The 16489-nt window shown below is 46.9% G+C and overlaps 2 protein-coding genes across 21 annotated transcripts in view; one reads left to right on the top strand and one right to left on the bottom strand.

The window, feature by feature from the left end:
• CUL2 (cullin 2) overlaps positions 1–10797 on the bottom strand; it is a 166580-nt gene extending 155783 nt beyond the window's left edge. For 2 of the 6 annotated variants that reach the window (XM_025478462.3, XM_025478471.3), the window contains exons 1-2: positions 10657–10797; positions 54–230 (exon numbers count right to left, since the gene is read on the bottom strand). The gene's annotated coding sequence lies outside the window, so the exon portion shown is untranslated. Of the gene's footprint in view, positions 1–53; positions 231–5060; positions 5154–10068; positions 10608–10656 lie in introns of those variants that run through there. The other 4 variants (XM_025478463.3, XM_035714050.2, XM_025478466.3 and 1 more) reach the window with 4 other exon arrangements.
• Positions 10798–11518: 721 nt separating this feature from the next.
• The window catches only part of CREM (cAMP responsive element modulator), a 75880-nt gene continuing 70909 nt past the window's right edge, over positions 11519–16489 (top strand). For 8 of the 15 annotated variants that reach the window (XM_049099546.1, XM_049099549.1, XM_049099542.1 and 5 more), the window contains exon 1: positions 11523–11715. The gene's annotated coding sequence lies outside the window, so the exon portion shown is untranslated. Of the gene's footprint in view, positions 11716–16489 lie in introns of all 15 variants that reach the window. The other 7 variants (XM_049099525.1, XM_049099522.1, XM_049099504.1 and 4 more) reach the window with 2 other exon arrangements.

Here is a 16489-nt window from a genome sequence, read left to right as displayed (position 1 = left end):
GGAGGTCAGTCTGGAAATTTATAGGCTCTTCCTCAGAGACAGCCTAAACTCACCCTGATCTCACAGTTTTCCTGTTTAGAAATCGAGTGCCTTGTCCAGATCAGTATCCCAGATAGGAATGTTCCCAGGTTGTAGCTGTGATTTTTCCAGATGATCAGATTGTTTTTCTGTAAGAGCACATTTGTAGTCCTGTTGATTAGGATGTTGCATTATTCTCTCTGATAGTGATTCTAGGGGTAAGAACAGAATCATGTTGGAATAATTACAGACTTCTAGATTGGCTTTGTAATATCTTCTAAATTACATAACCTGAATCAGATGCTAATGAGATACTGCAGGAGTAACTGCTGTTTTTCTGACAACCGTTGGAAAACCTTAAAGACTGCATACCTCTTATGGTGGGGAGTATACAAAATCTGGAGCTCCTCGAGTTGTTTCTATATAGGTAGGTATGACTGCCATTTATTTACTATAAAGATATACTGACTTTCACCCATATGGAAATATGCAGGTCATTAGCTTATTATAATTTGCCTATTTACATTACTTTTGACATAATAGGGCATAAATAAAACTTTCAGAGGACACATGAGGTTGATGGATATTTGATACACACATTAGGATCAGGGTGGGCTCTCTGTGGGTTACATGTAGACCCAAATGTTCAACATTCACTGTGTTAAATGACCAATGCTAGTAGGAGGGCAAAGCGGCACCAGCACTTGGCCTGTTTTTAAACTAGTGTAATAACCCTAGTCCTACCGTGCAATGTGTGATTTTTAAAATAAGTAGCCACAATGAGATGTTCTGGCCCTTGCACTTCAAGAAACCTGGTCTTTACTTCTGGTTGTCTGTCTGTTCTGTTAAAGTGGATGTTAAAAACTTGGAGCCTGAAAGAATTCTCAACCAAATTTAGATTTGTGTCTTAATTAGAGAATTTCAAAAATTAATTCAGTCCGCAATAGCTAAAGGGGTGAAGAATTTGCCTTAATAAATTTCCTTGTTGTTCTCTCAACCCTTAGTCTGAGTTGTCAGCCCCCGAATGTCAGCTTCTTGTCAGCAAGAACCACATTCTCTCCAAGTCCTGTAAATGTTCTAAGGTACTTGGCAGTGCTCTGTATCCTGTTGAGTACTCAGTACTTTGATGTTGCTGATGAGACCTAAAAAATAATCCCTTAAAGTACCTACTATAAAAATGTAGTAAAACTGAAAAACAACAACAAAAAAAAAACATACTCCCAAGAGACAAAGCAATCATCAGAGGTAGATTTAAGTATGACACAGATGTTGGAGCTACCTGACAGTGAATTTAAATAACTATGATAAATAAAGTTTCTGATGGAAGGATGTCTGGGTAGCTCAGTTGGTTAAGCATCTGACACTTGATTTCAGCTCAGGTCTTGGTCTCAGGGTCATGAGTTCAAGCCCTGTGTTGGGCTCCATGCTAAGTGTGAACCCTATTTAAAAAGAAAATAAAAGAAAAATAAAGTTTCTGTTAGAAAAGGTGGAAAATATGTAATTTTAGCAAAAAAGAATAGGAAAATGGTACCAAAAAGAACATAGTAACAGACATGAAGAATGCTTCAATATGCTCATAAGTAGACTTGACATAGCTGAAGAAAGAATTAGTGACCCTGAAGATAATCAATAGAGCTTACCCAAAGTGAAACACTAAGAGAAATAAAAGTGAAATAGAACAGAAAATGAAAGAGCTGTGTGATATCAAACATCTGCATAATTGGAACACCTGAAAGAGAAGAGAGTATGACAGCAGAAGAAATATTCAAGCAAAGGATACTTAAGAATTTTCCAAATTCAATGGTAGACACCAAACTAAAGATCCATGAAACCGAGAGAACACTAATCAAGGTAAACACACACAGACATATCCTATTCAAAATGATGAAAACAAAAGACAAACATAGCATCCTGAAGGCAACCACAGGAGAGAGGAGGGAATGACACGAAGACAAAAGGTATGGATTACAGAGGACCTCTTGTTAGAAACCAGGCAAGCCAGAAGACAATGGTGTAATACCTTAAATGCTGAGGAAAAATCAGTCAACCTAGAAATCTATACCCAGCAACAATATCTTTCAAAAGTGAAGGAGAAATAAAGTCTTCTTTAGACAAACAAAAACAGAGAACTCATTGCCATCAGACCTATTCCACAAGAAATGTTAAAGGAAGTTCTTCAAGAGGATAAATAATATTGGATTGAAACTTGGATTTACACAAAGAAATGAAGAATGTTGGATAAATGCAGATAAAATTTATTTTATTTTAATTTCTCTAAAGGATAACTGTTAAAGCAAAACAGTACAAAGTCTCATATGTTTCTTTTTCTTAAAGATTTTATTTATATATTCATGAGACACACACACACTCACACACACACACGGGGGGAGGGGGGCAGAGACACAGGCAGAGGGAGAAGCAGGCTCCATGCAGGGAGCCCGACATGGGACTCCATCCCAGGCCCCCAGGATCACACCCCAGGCTGAAGGTGGCGCTAAACTGCTGGGCCACCGGGGCTGCCCTGAAACTTATTTTAAATTCTTTTCCTCTGGATCCATTAGTTTGATTTTCTCTGTTACAAGCAGTTTCTATGATTGTTTTTCTTTAGTAGTTATATTGCTCCTCAGATGTTTCAGAAGCTTCCCCCTGTGCTCATATTTACTCCTTGGGATCATCAGGATCTGATTCCAGATTTGTCAGACTTCCAAGTGTTTACTAAGTGTTTACTAAGTGTTTACTTGGCTAGAAAGGGAAAGGAAGATAAACCTAGATACTGGTTTGTGCTCCTCCAGATGAGGTTAGGACGAGGGATATGGTGCTTCTAGGGTAGTAATCTGACTCAAGCCTCAAGCATTCACCATTTTCTCCACTTCAGACATCATCTACCTTCAGGGTACCTGAAAGCCCTTCTTCTTCAATCACTGTTACTGGTGGGAGAGTAGAGGAGAAAAGGAGCTCAGGTGCAGGTCAGCCAATCCATACTATACTCATTGTGGTCTGCTCCTGTCTCACAGGACACACTTCCAAATGTCTTTGCTGGTTCTTTTCCTTTCTGTTCACCTCTTAAAAGTTGCTATTTTCTAAAGTTCCTGTACATTCTTGTTTTCTGTAACACTGGACAGACTCTCCCTCACATTTTTATTGCCTATATACAGTGCCTACACAAAGTAACATCCAATGTTTGTTAAACAATATTCTAACTGAGAAATCCAAAGGGCATTCCCAACCACATCCTTCTTCTTGGAGGACTTTAGGGTTCAGTCTCAGCTTCAGAGTACTTGTTTTTATTAGTTTTTTTTTTTTTTTAAGATTTTATTTGAGAGACAGGGTGAGTTGAAAGAGGGGAGCACACATGAGCAGGGAGGAGAGGAAGAGGGAGAAGCAGACTCTGTGCTGAGCAGGGAGCCTGATGTGGGGCTCAATCTCAGGACCCCGAGATCATGACCTGAGCCAAAGGCAGATGCCCAAATGACTGAGCCACCCAGGCACCACTGTTAGTTCAGTTTTTATCTTAAAAAGGAGTTAAACTGCTAAATAAAACTTAAATGCAGAAGAATTCTAAGGTTCCTTCCAACTCTATATTTCTGTGGGTCCCCAGCTTGTGCTCTCTTTCTTTCAAATAAACACATTTTAAAATTTTTTTAAAAAAAGAAGCTTGGAACTTTAACCCCCCCCCCCCCCCCAATCCTCTGGAGGCTGGAGATTGCCTACATGATGCAGCCTCTATAAAATCTCTATAAACTATGGGATTCTGAGAGCTTCCAGGTTGGGAACACATCCATGTGCCAGGATGGTGGCACACCCCAACTCCAAAGGACAGAAGCTCCTGTGCTTGGGATTCTTCTAGACCTAGTATCTTTTCATCTGGCTGTTCATCTGTATCCTTTATAATAGACATGTTAAAAAGAAAACTCTGACCATCTGTAGAGACAGCATGAATATTCAAGCTATTATATTCAGAAAGTCTTTTTATCATCTAAAAAATGTTTCCAAATTCTACATGCTAACAACATAGATTCAGAAATCCCAAGTGAATCTATATACAGCCAGTCTTAGAAATCAGCACTAAATTATAAGTTGTCATGCCTGTGTGTGGGTGACTGGGTTTCCCAATCATAAAAATAGTCTCTATTACTAAAATGCTACATTTCATTTTACGAAAAGACATCCACATGATGGCACTATAACCTACAAAATAAGTGGTTTTCAATTTATGAAGACTAAGAATTTGGTAAATTCTAGTTGGAGTATTTGTTATTGATGAAGCATCCTTAAAAATGAGGCATTTAGGGATCCCTAGGTGGCGCAGCGGTTTGGCGCCTGCATTTGGCCCAGGGCGTGATCCTGGAGACCCGGGATCGAATCCCACGTCGGGTCCCGGTGCATGGAGCCTGCTTCTCCCTCTGCCTGTGTCTCTGCCTCTCTCTCTCTCTCTGTGTGACTATCATAAATAAATAAAAATTAAAAAAAAAATGAGGCATTTAATACATAGACAATATTGATATCATTCCTGTCATGTTTTACAGAGACACACTGGCTAAATCCTTCATTTCAAGGGCATTTTTTCATACGACTCATTTAACAACAGCATCTTAGTTCTCATCTTACTAGGGAACAGTTATCAAACATTCCTAACACATGGCACTGAACTAGATAAGTCAAACAAAAGCAAGCAAACAGGTATTTAGAAGCCTGAGGTGAGCATTCAACTGTTTTGGAAGCTACTTAACACATTCCCCATAATGTCATATCTTCTTAAAGGTTTTTTGTTTTTTTAAGATTTTTATTTATTCATGAGACACAGAGAGAGAGGCAGAGACACAGGCAGAGGGAGAAACAGGCTCCATGCAGTGATCCTGACATGGGACTTGATCCTGGGTCCCCAGGATCACACCCTGGGCTGAAGGGGACGCTAAACCACTGGGCCACGGGGGCTGCCCTTGGCTAGGTCATTTGCCCATTTTACCATCTGAATCAATCTAATCTGGTGCTTTTTATCCAGCTCTTGCTATCTCTTAATATCTGTTTTTAGTTAGACTTACCCTGATTTCTCCTTCTTCAGACAACCACGTGCAGAGCTGAGTTTTGATAGCTGCCATTTAAATGTAGTGGAAATTCATCTTCAGAATTTTGTCCTGACCAAACATTTGTTAAACTCAGCCTCTTGGTCATGGGATAAGCTGTTGTATTTCAATCCAGTAACCTTCTAATCCTCTCATACATTGGGGCTCAATTCTATTTATTATTTATTTATTTATTATTTATTTTGCTCAATTCTTTTATTTTTTTTAAAGATTTATTTATTTATTTATGATAGACATAGAGAGAAAGAGGCAGAGACACAGGAGGAGGGAGAAGTAGGCTCCATGCCGGGAGCACTCGATCCGGGACTCCAGGATGGCGCCCTGGGCCAAAGGCAGGTGCCAAACTGCTGAGCCACCCAGGGATCCCCTGCTCAATTCTTTTAAAGAGTCTTAAATAATAGTCATTGGATTTATTTCCAGGACTAGTTATAAATTTCTTTTTAATAATTTAATTAATAAGGTACTTAGTTCATATGCTCTGAATTATCATTCATGTCTTTGACATGCTGGTGTTCCTCTGACATCTTATTTATATACTTAAAAATATAAAAATAGGGATCCCTGGGTGGCGCAACGGTTTGGCGCCTGCCTTTGGCCCAGGGCGCGATCCTGGAGACCCGGGATCGAATCCCACATCGGGCTCCCGGTGCATGGAGCCTGCTTCTCCCTCTGCCTGTGTCTCTGCCCCTCTCTCTCTCTCCCTCTCTCTCTCTCTCTCTCTGTGACTATCATAAATAAATAAAAAAAAATTAAAAAAATATAAAAATAAAAGAAACACTAACTACTATCATAATTTTATCAAAAAATATTTGGGGACACCTGGGTGGCTCAGTGGTTGAGCGTCTGCCTTCAGCTCAGGTTGTGATCCTGTAGTTCTGGGATCGAGTCCCACATCGGGCTCCCTGCATGGAGCCTGCTTCTCCCTCCGCCTGTCTCAGCCTCTCTCTGTCTCTCATTTATTCAATAAATATAATCTTAAAAAAATATATTCGAATAACAGAACCAAATTGCTACATTAATTCTATCAAATCCTGCAATTTCCAAGGTTGAACAGTGGTCAGTTAATTTAGCCAAGCTTCTTAGCTTTTCAGGCCTTATTGGTTCTGACAATAGCTACAATGTGATCCTATGTGAAAAGAATAAATCTTGGCAGGCAGCTGAATTTCTTGTGAATAAAAACATGTAGGAAACATTTGAAAGTAGGTTTTCATTATATTTTTATGATTTAAAAAATTACACATGAAAGTTTAAAGACTCCAAACAATCTCCTCATTTTAAAGAATTCAGTGGCCTGTTTGTATAAATAAATATTTTAAATATTCTTCTGAGTTCATAGCCATTAGATTTGGAGGTTTAAGTTTATAAAATTAAAAAAAAAAAAAAAAGGACATATACTCACATGCAAAAGGTATTTCTCATGTTGGAAGCTAGGACTATTAACTTTCTAGTAGAATGAAATATTTCTTCCCAAACAGCAAATTGGAGACATCATAAATCAAGTATATGTTACAATGACTTGTTTTACTTTTCTGAAATATTTAAATCGGGAAAACTACAGTTGTTAAAATCCCAAATCCTAAATCTTGAATAGAAAGGACCTGTGTAAACTACTTTCAAGTGAATCCATTTTCTCTCATCTACGGTAAACTGGTAAAGTAGTAGTCATTTAAACAATGCAAAATTCTGAGAACTTGTGGTGTAATAGATGTAGTACAGGATTAAAAGTCACAAAGCCTCGATCCTAGTCCTGATATTACTACTTATTAGCCAAAGCAAGTTTTCTAACTACTTAGTCTCCACTAAAAAAAAAAAAATCTCATTTATCTTTTTGAGAGAGACGCAGAGAAAATGCACAGAGATGGGTGTCCACCAAGTGCAGGGGAGAGAGGGATAGAGGGAGAGGGAGAGAGAATCCTCAAGCTGACTCCTCAATGCAAATGGAGCCTGATGTGGGGCTCGATCTCACCACCCTGAGATCATGACCTGAGCCAAAATCAAGAGTCAGATGCTTAACCAACTGGGCCACCCAGGCATCCCTCCACTTTCTAATTTATAAAACAAAGTGGGTCAATTTAGGTTTTTTTTTTTTTTTTTTCAATTTTTTTTTTTTTTTTTTCAATTTAGGTTTTTAAGACTCTTTCTAGAGCTTTGATTCTGCACAAGTCAATGAAGGAACTTGCCCAAGTCATTCAAAATATTAATTACAGCTAATATCTATTCAGTGCTTACTTTGGGCTAAGTGGGAGTAAAGAAGATAGTATGTAAGCTGGATCTGATAGGATGGAGAAGATTTTAATTGGCAGATACAGAGAACTGGTGAGAAAACGGGCAATTAAGGCAAAAAAGATCGGAAAATGTAAGGTAATTATATATAATAGTAAGTAGTAAGTTTTGGCTGAAGTGCTGCCAAGTAATAATCTTGCAACTCACTGGAGATCTTAAAAGAGGTAGATTTATAGGCCCTTTCTTTGAGGATTCTGACTCAGTAAGTCAACAGGTAGGGCCGATGGCCTGGGTACATCTTTTCAAGCTCTTCATGTGACTCTGATGTGCAGGATGCTTTGAGAACCAGTGTGATACAAAACACAAGAGACTAACATGGAATAGGGCTGTAAACTTAAGTTGGGCCCACATCATGAAAGGTTTTATGCAAAACTAGGATATTTGGACTTAGCCAATTAGATCTAAGTTTTTGCGTTAACTAAAATTTTATGTTTTTAGAATATGTAGTATGTACGTGTAGTAGATTCTTCAAGAGGCCACCAAAGGGAATTCAATCTCCTTTCCACCTTTGACCCCATAAGTCCCACTCCCTCAATCATTCAAGATTTTTTTTTTCATTCAGGACTTTTAATAAGAGAAATCACATCACAAGAGCCATGTATTGGGAAAACGAACCAAATAGAAATACTTAGGATGACCTATAATGGAGGCAAGTTTCTTTCTTTTCAACAGAAGTGAGAATGGTAACTAAGGAGGACAATGTAGAAGACGATCAAGGGCAGAAAACTCAGAACTATCCACATTAGGGAAGCAAAGATGAGTGAAACCAGGAGAGTCAAATGTCATGGAAACTCAGAGAGGAGACACTAAGGTAGGAAAAGAGGTCAAGCAGCATGAAGAGTGAAAAAAAAAAAGTTTCAGATTCTGTAATCAGAAAGAGGTCTTGGGGGGGGGGGGGGGAAAGAGGGCAAATATCAGACAGCCAGGAAGTTAGAAATGAGTAGTAGGTGGTGAGTAAGTGAATATAGTAAGTGTCTTCTCTATTCCTGAGTAGTCTGATAGTGAGATGATGGCAAGAGATGGAACAGGCATATGGGGAAAAATGTAATGTGAATGGGCACCCTAGAGCTGGCAACTCTGTAGCTTTTCTGGTAGGAGAAGCAGTCAACACTTTTCAAGTAGAGGCAGATAGGATACATTTGCAGGGATAGGAGATGGAGCCTAGAGAAAGAGAATAAAGGTACAAGACAGCAGATAATTGACTTAGATCTGGTATGGGAAAGAAATGACACCTATTTTATACCTGGATTTAGAAAGCAAAGGAGGGAGGTGTTCCTCCTGACCCATAATGGAAGGGATGATTTAAGATATTTTGAGGTGAAGGGAGAATATATGGGTGTGACCCACAGCCTGTATTTTCTCAGGAAAGTAGATGTTCTAGCTGTCCCTCTTCTACAGAGCAATATTGCCTAAGTGAGGAGCCCAAAAACCTGGACACTGGACCAATATAAAAATATTCCTCCCCACCACCCTGCTCCATTTCAAGTTATTTAAAATTGTAGTTAGTTAACATATATGGTAAAATTGGTTTCAGGTGTAAAATTTAGTGATTTATCACTTATGTATAACAGTGCTCATCACAAGTGTCCTCCTTAATACCCATCACCCATTTTGGCTAGTTTTTTTTATTGAGCACATACTTTATGGTAGTTACTTTATTTAATCCTTACAACAATGCTAAGAAGTAGGTATATTATTCTTCCCATTTAAAAACTTGTACCTTCCTAATCTGCTCCTTTACCCCTGATTTAAAAATTAAAAATTTAAAGATTTTCTATATCATAGGTAATGAGAAAGTGATAAATCAGTTATTGGCATTTCTAGTCAAACATTTGAAATATTTGCAAGGGATACTTCCTAGAGGCAGGTGATTTTTCTAAGAGCTCAAGCTTATTTTAGAATCCTTCACTATGGATAGGCAGAATAGCTCACTCCCCAGAGATGTCTCCATCCTAATCCCATAACTTGTGAACAGGTTATGTGGCAAAAGGAAATTGTTACAGATAGAATCAAGTTTGCTCATCAGCTAATTTTGATATGGGAAGATTATCCTGGATTATTAGGGTAGGCCCAATATTAAAACAAGGTTTTGGTAAGTAAAAGAGGGAGGTGAGAGACAAAATCATAACGATGGCAGCAAAAGACTCCACCAGCTGTTGCTGGCTTTGAAGATGGAGGAAAAGGAATCAATCAAGGAATGTGGATGGCCTCTAGAAGACGAAAAATGCAAGGAAATGGACTTTTCGCTGGAGCCAACAATCCCTTGATTTTGGCCCAGTGAGATGTGTATTGGACTTGTGGCTGATGGGACTATGAGATCCTGCTGCTCTGTCATGCCCTTTCTCTTCAGACCCCAGGTACTCTCAAGAAAGGGTTGACATTTACATTTTAGTGTATGTTGATTTACCACTTACATCTTAAGTCCTATATCTAATAGACTCTATGTATATGAAGAATGTATACTTTGTTAAATTTAGCAGCAAACAACCAGGGGGAAAGCAATGTTTTGGGGAAGGTGAATGATCACAATTTCAATCACTTGTGGCTAAAAATCTATTCATCCTGCACTGGTCAACCTTGACCATAATGAATAGTAAGATTTGAGTGTTTGATAACCCCTTTTTATTCCCTTCCCTTCTAGTGACCCCTTTTCCCCTGGGCTAAAATGAGCTGTATTACTTACCTAAAAATATTCTGTGCCAGCCTTAACTACACACACAAAAAAGGACTTGGTTGTTTTTTAAATTCAATTTTGTTAACTTGCTAATGTTCCTTATTAAGAAATCGGTACTCACAAGTGGTCGAGATGGGCATTGTCTATGATAACGCAAGGAGGGGCTTCAGAATTCTTACGTCAAAAGGGGGAAGTGAACTTACAGATTTGGGTTCTATCTGCGCCCTATGCATTACAGCTGGAAGCGGTTCAGGCTGGCCAAAATCTGGGACTGCAGAGTTGAGGATTCTCTCCCACTCTGCAGAGTCTAATATTTCACAAAGCTTCCCGTCTCTACCTGCACTACGTTGGCATGTTTTTATTTTTTCTCAGCAACTTATCAGTGGTGTCCTTGACATTGGTTTCCTGCATCTCACACCCCTGAGTACTATAAAGTCGGGCGGTAATCACTGTCTGAATTCGTGTTTTCTGAATGTAAAGCGGCTTGTCTTTAGGCTACGGAGGCTCCCTTTGGGAGGGCTTGCTCAGCCTTGCAGTTGAGGAAGTTCTGAGTATGCAGAAAGGGTTCCCGAGAGAGGGTCGGAACGCTCCCCTTACCGGAGGGCCCTCGCCTTCCACTGGATGGGAAGCAAACTCCGACTTCAGAGGCACGGGGTTTGGCCTGCCACCCAGAGCCTTCCTTCCCGGCGTCGCATCTCCCAGCGGGCCCACCGCTGATTCTGCACACCCCGACGCAGTCACCGGGGAGGCGGAGCAGGCTGGGACCAGGACAGCCAGCTCCCCGAAGTCACGTCCACAGCGCCCCGGGACGGCGGACGCTCCCCGGGTCCGCGCGGGCACGTCAGCTTCGGTGGGGGCAGGGGGCGCGCAGCCGGCAGCCTCGAGAACCAGCGACTCCGACGCGGACGCGCCAACCACTGCCGTTAACTTTGCCGCCAGCGGGACTTCCGGCGCGAGGCGGGGCGGCTGGCGGCTGGCGGCTTCCGGCTTCCAGGACCCGGTCCTCCTCCCGCCGCAGCCCGCCCCTCCTCCCGGCCCCGGTCCCGGTCCCGGCCCCGGCCCCGGTCCCGGTCCCGGTCCCGGACCCCCTCGCCACCCCGAGGCCCCGCCCCCTGCCCGGGTCCCCCTCGCCACCCCGAGGCCCCGCCCCCTGCCCGGTCCCCCTCGCCACCCCGAGGCCCCGCCCCCTGCCCGGTCCCCCTCGCCACCCCGAGGCCCCGCCCCCTGCCCGGTCCCCCTCGCCACCCCGAGGCCCCGCCTCCCGACCACTCAGGCCCCGCCCCCTGGCCCCTCCTTTCCCTCCTCCCCTCCCCCCGTTCCATCTAATTGTTGGATTGTCGGCGCTGCACTCCCGCTGGAGGCCGGCAGGGGGCAGGGTTCGAGCCTGGATTTTCTTCCGCCGGGCGTCCCCGGGGAGGCCGTCGCCGAGAGGGAGAGGGGGAGGGGGGAGGGGAGGGCGGGACGCGAGGACGCGGTTCGGTCGGCTGCTGCGCTACTTTTGGCCCCGGGTCGGCGGGGAGGCTGTGGCTGCCGCATCAGAGCTGACGTGGGGGCGACGCGGGGCCCCGGGGGCGCCGGGCTGCCGGGCTCGCCGTCCCCACCTCCTCCCGCCCGTAAGCAGTGACGACGGCCGCTACGTAAATCCCATCGCGGCGGGTAAGTGGCGCGCCGGGCGGGACCCGGCACCGCGGAGCCGCCGACGGCGCAGGAGGCGGGGGCCGGGAGCGAGGCGGGGGCCGGGAGCGAGGCGGGGGCCGGGAGCCAGGCGGGGGCCGGGGCGGGGCGAGCGGCAGCCGGGGGCGCGGAGAGGGCGGCGGCGGGGAGGGCAGGGGCAGCCCGACACCGCGGCCTCCGGACGGCGGCCCGGCCGCTGAGTCCCCCGCCCCGTCCCCCGCCCCCCGTCCCCCGCCCCCCGTCCCCCGCCGCGTCCCCCGCCCCGTCGCCCTCCGCGTCCCCGCCCGGTCTCCCGCCCGGGGCCCCCCCCGCCTCCCCATCCGCGCGCACCGCTTTCTGAGGCCCCCGCTGTCCCTCCGGGCGGCGCTCGCCCGTCCCCCCGCACTCCTACCGGGCCCGAGGCGGACAGTGTTTGGGGAAAGCCACCCGACCCGGAGGAGAGCGGACCCGGGCACCGAGGACGTCGGTCTCTACCGCCGGCGGCCCGCAGTGCCTGTGTCGGTTCTGCGCGCTCGGGTCCCGTGGGACAGCCTCCGTCCAGTCCCCCGTTCCTTCCCCAAAACCCTGCTTGGGGCCCGCATGCGGGCACCTTTAGTCTCCGGACACTGTGGGTGCGGGCTTGTCAGAGCTGCGGGGAGGGAGCAGGTCCGGGACGGCCGGGGGGCCGCGCTCCTGGGTCCCGCTGCCCCTAGACCCGGGCCTGCTGCCTGCGGGGGGGGGGGGGGGGGGCACATGGTCAGCACAGCCTGGGTCCCGCTGCCCCTAGACCCGGGCCTGCTGCCTGGGGGGGGGGGGGGGCACATGGTCAGCACAGCCTGGGTCCTGCTGCCCCTAGACCCGGGCCTGCTGCCTGGGGGGTGCGGGGGGGGCACATGGTCAGCACAGCCTGGGTCCCGCTGCCCCTAGACCCGGGCCTGCTGCCTGGGGGGGGGGGGGCACATGGTCAGCACAGCCTGGGTCCTGCTGCCCCTAGACCCGGGCCTGCTGCCTGGGGGGTGCGGGGGGGGCACATGGTCAGCACAGCCTGGGTCCCGCTGCCCCTAGACCCGGGCCTGCTGCCTGGGGGGTGCGGGGGGGGCACATGGTCAGCACAGCCCAGGGTCCTGCTGCCCCTAGACCCGAGCCTGCTGCTTGGGGGGGGGGGGGCACATGGTCAGCACAGCCTGGGTCCCGCTGCCCCTAGACCCGGGCCTGCTGCCTGGGGGGGGGGGGGCACATGGTCAGCACAGCCTGGGTCCTGCTGCCCCTAGACCCGGGCCTGCTGCCTGGGGGGTGCGGGGGGGGCACATGGTCAGCACAGCCTGGGTCCTGCTGCCCCTAGACCCGGGCCTGCTGCCTGGGGGGTGCGGGGGGGGCACATGGTCAGCACAGCCTGGGTCCCGCTGCCCCTAGACCCGGGCCTGCTGCCTGGGGGGGGGGGCACATGGTCAGCACAGCCTGGGTCCTGCTGCCCCTAGACCCGGGCCTGCTGCCTGGGGGGTGCGGGGGGGGCACATGGTCAGCACAGCCTGGGTCCCGCTGCCCCTAGACCCGGGCCTGCTGCCTGGGGGGTGCGGGGGGGGCACATGGTCAGCACAGCCCAGGGTCCTGCTGCCCCTAGACCCGAGCCTGCTGCTTGGGGGGGGGGGGGCACATGGTCAGCACAGCCTGGGTCCCGCTGCCCCTAGACCCGGGCCTGCTGCCTGGGGGGTGCGGGGGGGGGGGGCACATGGTCAGCACAGCCTGGGTCCCGCTGCCCCTAGACCCGGGCCTGCTGCCTGGCGGGGGGAGGGGGCACATGGTCAGCACAGCCCAGGGTCCCGCTGCCCCTAGACCCGGGCCTGCTGCCTGGGGGGTGCGGGCGGGGGGGGCACATGGTCAGCACAGCCTGGGTCCCGCTGCCCCTAGACCCGGGCCTGCTGCCTGGGGGGTGCGGGGGGGGGCACATGGTCAGCACAGCCCTGGGTCCCGCTGCCCCTAGACCCGGGCCTGCTGCCTGGCGGGGGGAGGGGGCACATGGTCAGCACAGCCCAGGGTCCCGCTGCCCCTAGACCCGGGCCTGCTGCCTGGGGGGTGCGGGCGGGGGGGGCACATGGTCAGCACAGCCTGGGTCCCGCTGCCCCTAGACCCGGGCCTGCTGCCTGGGGGGTGCGGGGGGGGGCACATGGTCAGCACAGCCCTGGGTCCCGCTGCCCCTAGACCCGGGCCTGCTGCCTGGGGGGTGCGGGGGGGGGGCACATGGTCAGCACAGCCCTGGGTCCCGCTGCCCCTAGACCCGGGCCTGCTGCCTGGGGGGTGCGGGGGGGGGCACATGGTCAGCACAGCCCTGGGTCCCGCTGCCCCTAGACCCGGGCCTGCTGCCTGGGGGGTGCGGGGGGGGCACATGGTCAGCACAGCCTGGGTCCCGCTGCCCCTAGACCCGAGCCCTGACTGTAAGGTCACCGAGACACCTGCACTGCTCAGGTGGGCAGCAGTCAGCTCACCGTCAGTTTCAGCAGCTCTGACTAAAACTGAGAGAGCCTCTCTTAACAGTACCTCTTATCTACTTCACTTCTTAAAATTTCTTCCTTCCAAGCCTGATTTGGGGGGCCGATGAGAATGCAGCCACTTCCTATTAAATAATATACACCTAGATGCCTGGCCATAGAGGTCTGGGATGAAAATTGTACCATACTGTATGCAAGACTCATATTCTCTCTTGATTTTTCCCTTTGGGTACCACATTTTTCTCCTAGTCTTGATCCTGTTTTTGAGTAACAAGCTACTTTGCCCTCATAGTTTTTAAATCTTTGAGTTTTTTTCTTCCAAGGAAGTTAAATTGCAAACAGTATTTTGGCCAATAAAAGCTAAGTATTAAAAAAAATGTTTAAAGAACTGCTTCCTGATCCAGATACAACTTTAGAAAGATATTTAAATGGGTTTGATCCTGAATGAGTGAACACTTAAAGCATTGTCACATTAAGTGTTGGTAATGGCGCAAACATGTTTGGTGTGAATCTCTAAGTAGATCAGGGTAAGCAGGCACTTTCCCAGTGACTCTCTGGTCAACCTGGAATCACTCTGGTGAGTGTGAAGTTGTGATTACACTGATGTTTTGTTTACATATCTTATAAGACTATATGAATAAATTTTTGTTGAATGTATAAACATGGAGGAGCTCTTCAGTCTTTGTGTTTGCTTTGTTGGAAGGCTAATGAAATTTGCTTCTACTGATGAATTCAAGAAACTCCAGACTCTATAGATCACTTCAGTTTTCTTTTTTTTTTTTTAAGATTTTATTTTTTCATTCATGAGAGACACAGAGAGAGAGAGAGAGAGAGAGGCAGAGACACACAGAGGGAGAAGCAGGCTCCATGCAGGGAGCCTGATGTGGGACTTGATCCCAGGACTCCAGGATCATGCCCTGGGCGGAAGGCAGGCGCTAAACCACTGAGCCACCCAGGGATCCTGATCACTTCAGTTTTCTTTCTTTTTTTTTTTTTTTTTTTTTAAAGATTTTATTTATTTATTCATGATAGTCACACAGAGAGAGAGAGAGGCAGAGACACAGGCAGAGGGAGAAGCAGGCTCCATGCAGGGAGCCCGATGTGGGATTCGATCCCGGGTCTCCAGGATCGCGCCCTGGGCCAAAGGCAGACGCCAAACCGCTGCGCCACCCAGGGATCCCTCACTTCAGTTTTCTACTGAGGAAAGTCATTGCATGATTAAAATATGAAATCTCTCTTAGGATTAAGGCACTTATATGAAAAGTAGGGAAGAGTTTCAGGTTAACACACATAAGGAATCCTGACTGAAACTTGACCAGTACAATACATGTATTTCTGATCTTTTTTCCCTAATTTGATATTCTCTGCAAGTTAATATTGGACCAGAAAATTGAGCCAGGTTTATTGTTGATGTAGTAGTCCATTGGAAAGCACTCAAATGTCCTGTTCCATTTAGATAGACTTTTAAAAGTAAAACTGAACAATGCAAACACTTCACAGCTGAACCACTGACATTTTGACATGCGGTCAACATTGGTCATTAAGGAAATAAGCCTGAAATGTCTTCGAATGTCTTTACTGAACTAATGCATTCCATATATAAAAGTCAACTTTGAGAATTATCATACATTAATGCAATTTCAATGTTATCCATACAAATTATAAAAATAAAAATTTCAGGGAAAATGTTTCTTATCCATTGCACATAAGTAGAAATAAATTATTTAAATCATTTCGTTAATTTCCTTTTAAAGAATACTTAGGGCGTTTAAAATCTTTTACCATGAGAACAGTATAATAAAGATCACAATTTGTCAGAGTAAATCCTTTCACTCATGAGCTTTCCTTTTCTGATGCTTTAGAATATACAGTAGAGAATAAGGGAGAATGGAAAGGAAAACTTAAGGATGATACTAGTGAGATTGTATCTTAATACTAATAAAGACAACTTGAGTCTTACTGGTATAATTCCATTACAGCAAAGTTTAAAAATACAGTATCTATGTTTTTTGAACATCTTTTGATTGGCCTTCCCAGGAGTGTCAGAGGAAACTGTTGAGGAAAACATAAGCTAGGAAGTTAAGTGGGAATTTTGCTTGGAAGAGAGGATACTTGCCTCCTAGAAAACCTTACTCGCAGCTCTTTTGTGAGGCTCTTTTGAAGTATCTCAATTCTCCCAAAGTGGGAAGCATCTTCAGGTGTATTTTCCAAACAGTGATACAGCCAGGTCCATTACATATCAAAATCATGTGAAATTCTAACAACGGAGCTGTGTGATTCTGATAATTTGA

Source organism: Canis lupus, chromosome 2 (assembly GCF_003254725.2).
Source record: "Canis lupus dingo isolate Sandy chromosome 2, ASM325472v2, whole genome shotgun sequence".
Lineage (NCBI taxonomy): Eukaryota > Metazoa > Chordata > Mammalia > Carnivora > Canidae > Canis > Canis lupus.
This window is presented reverse-complemented; position numbering and strand designations above follow the sequence as displayed.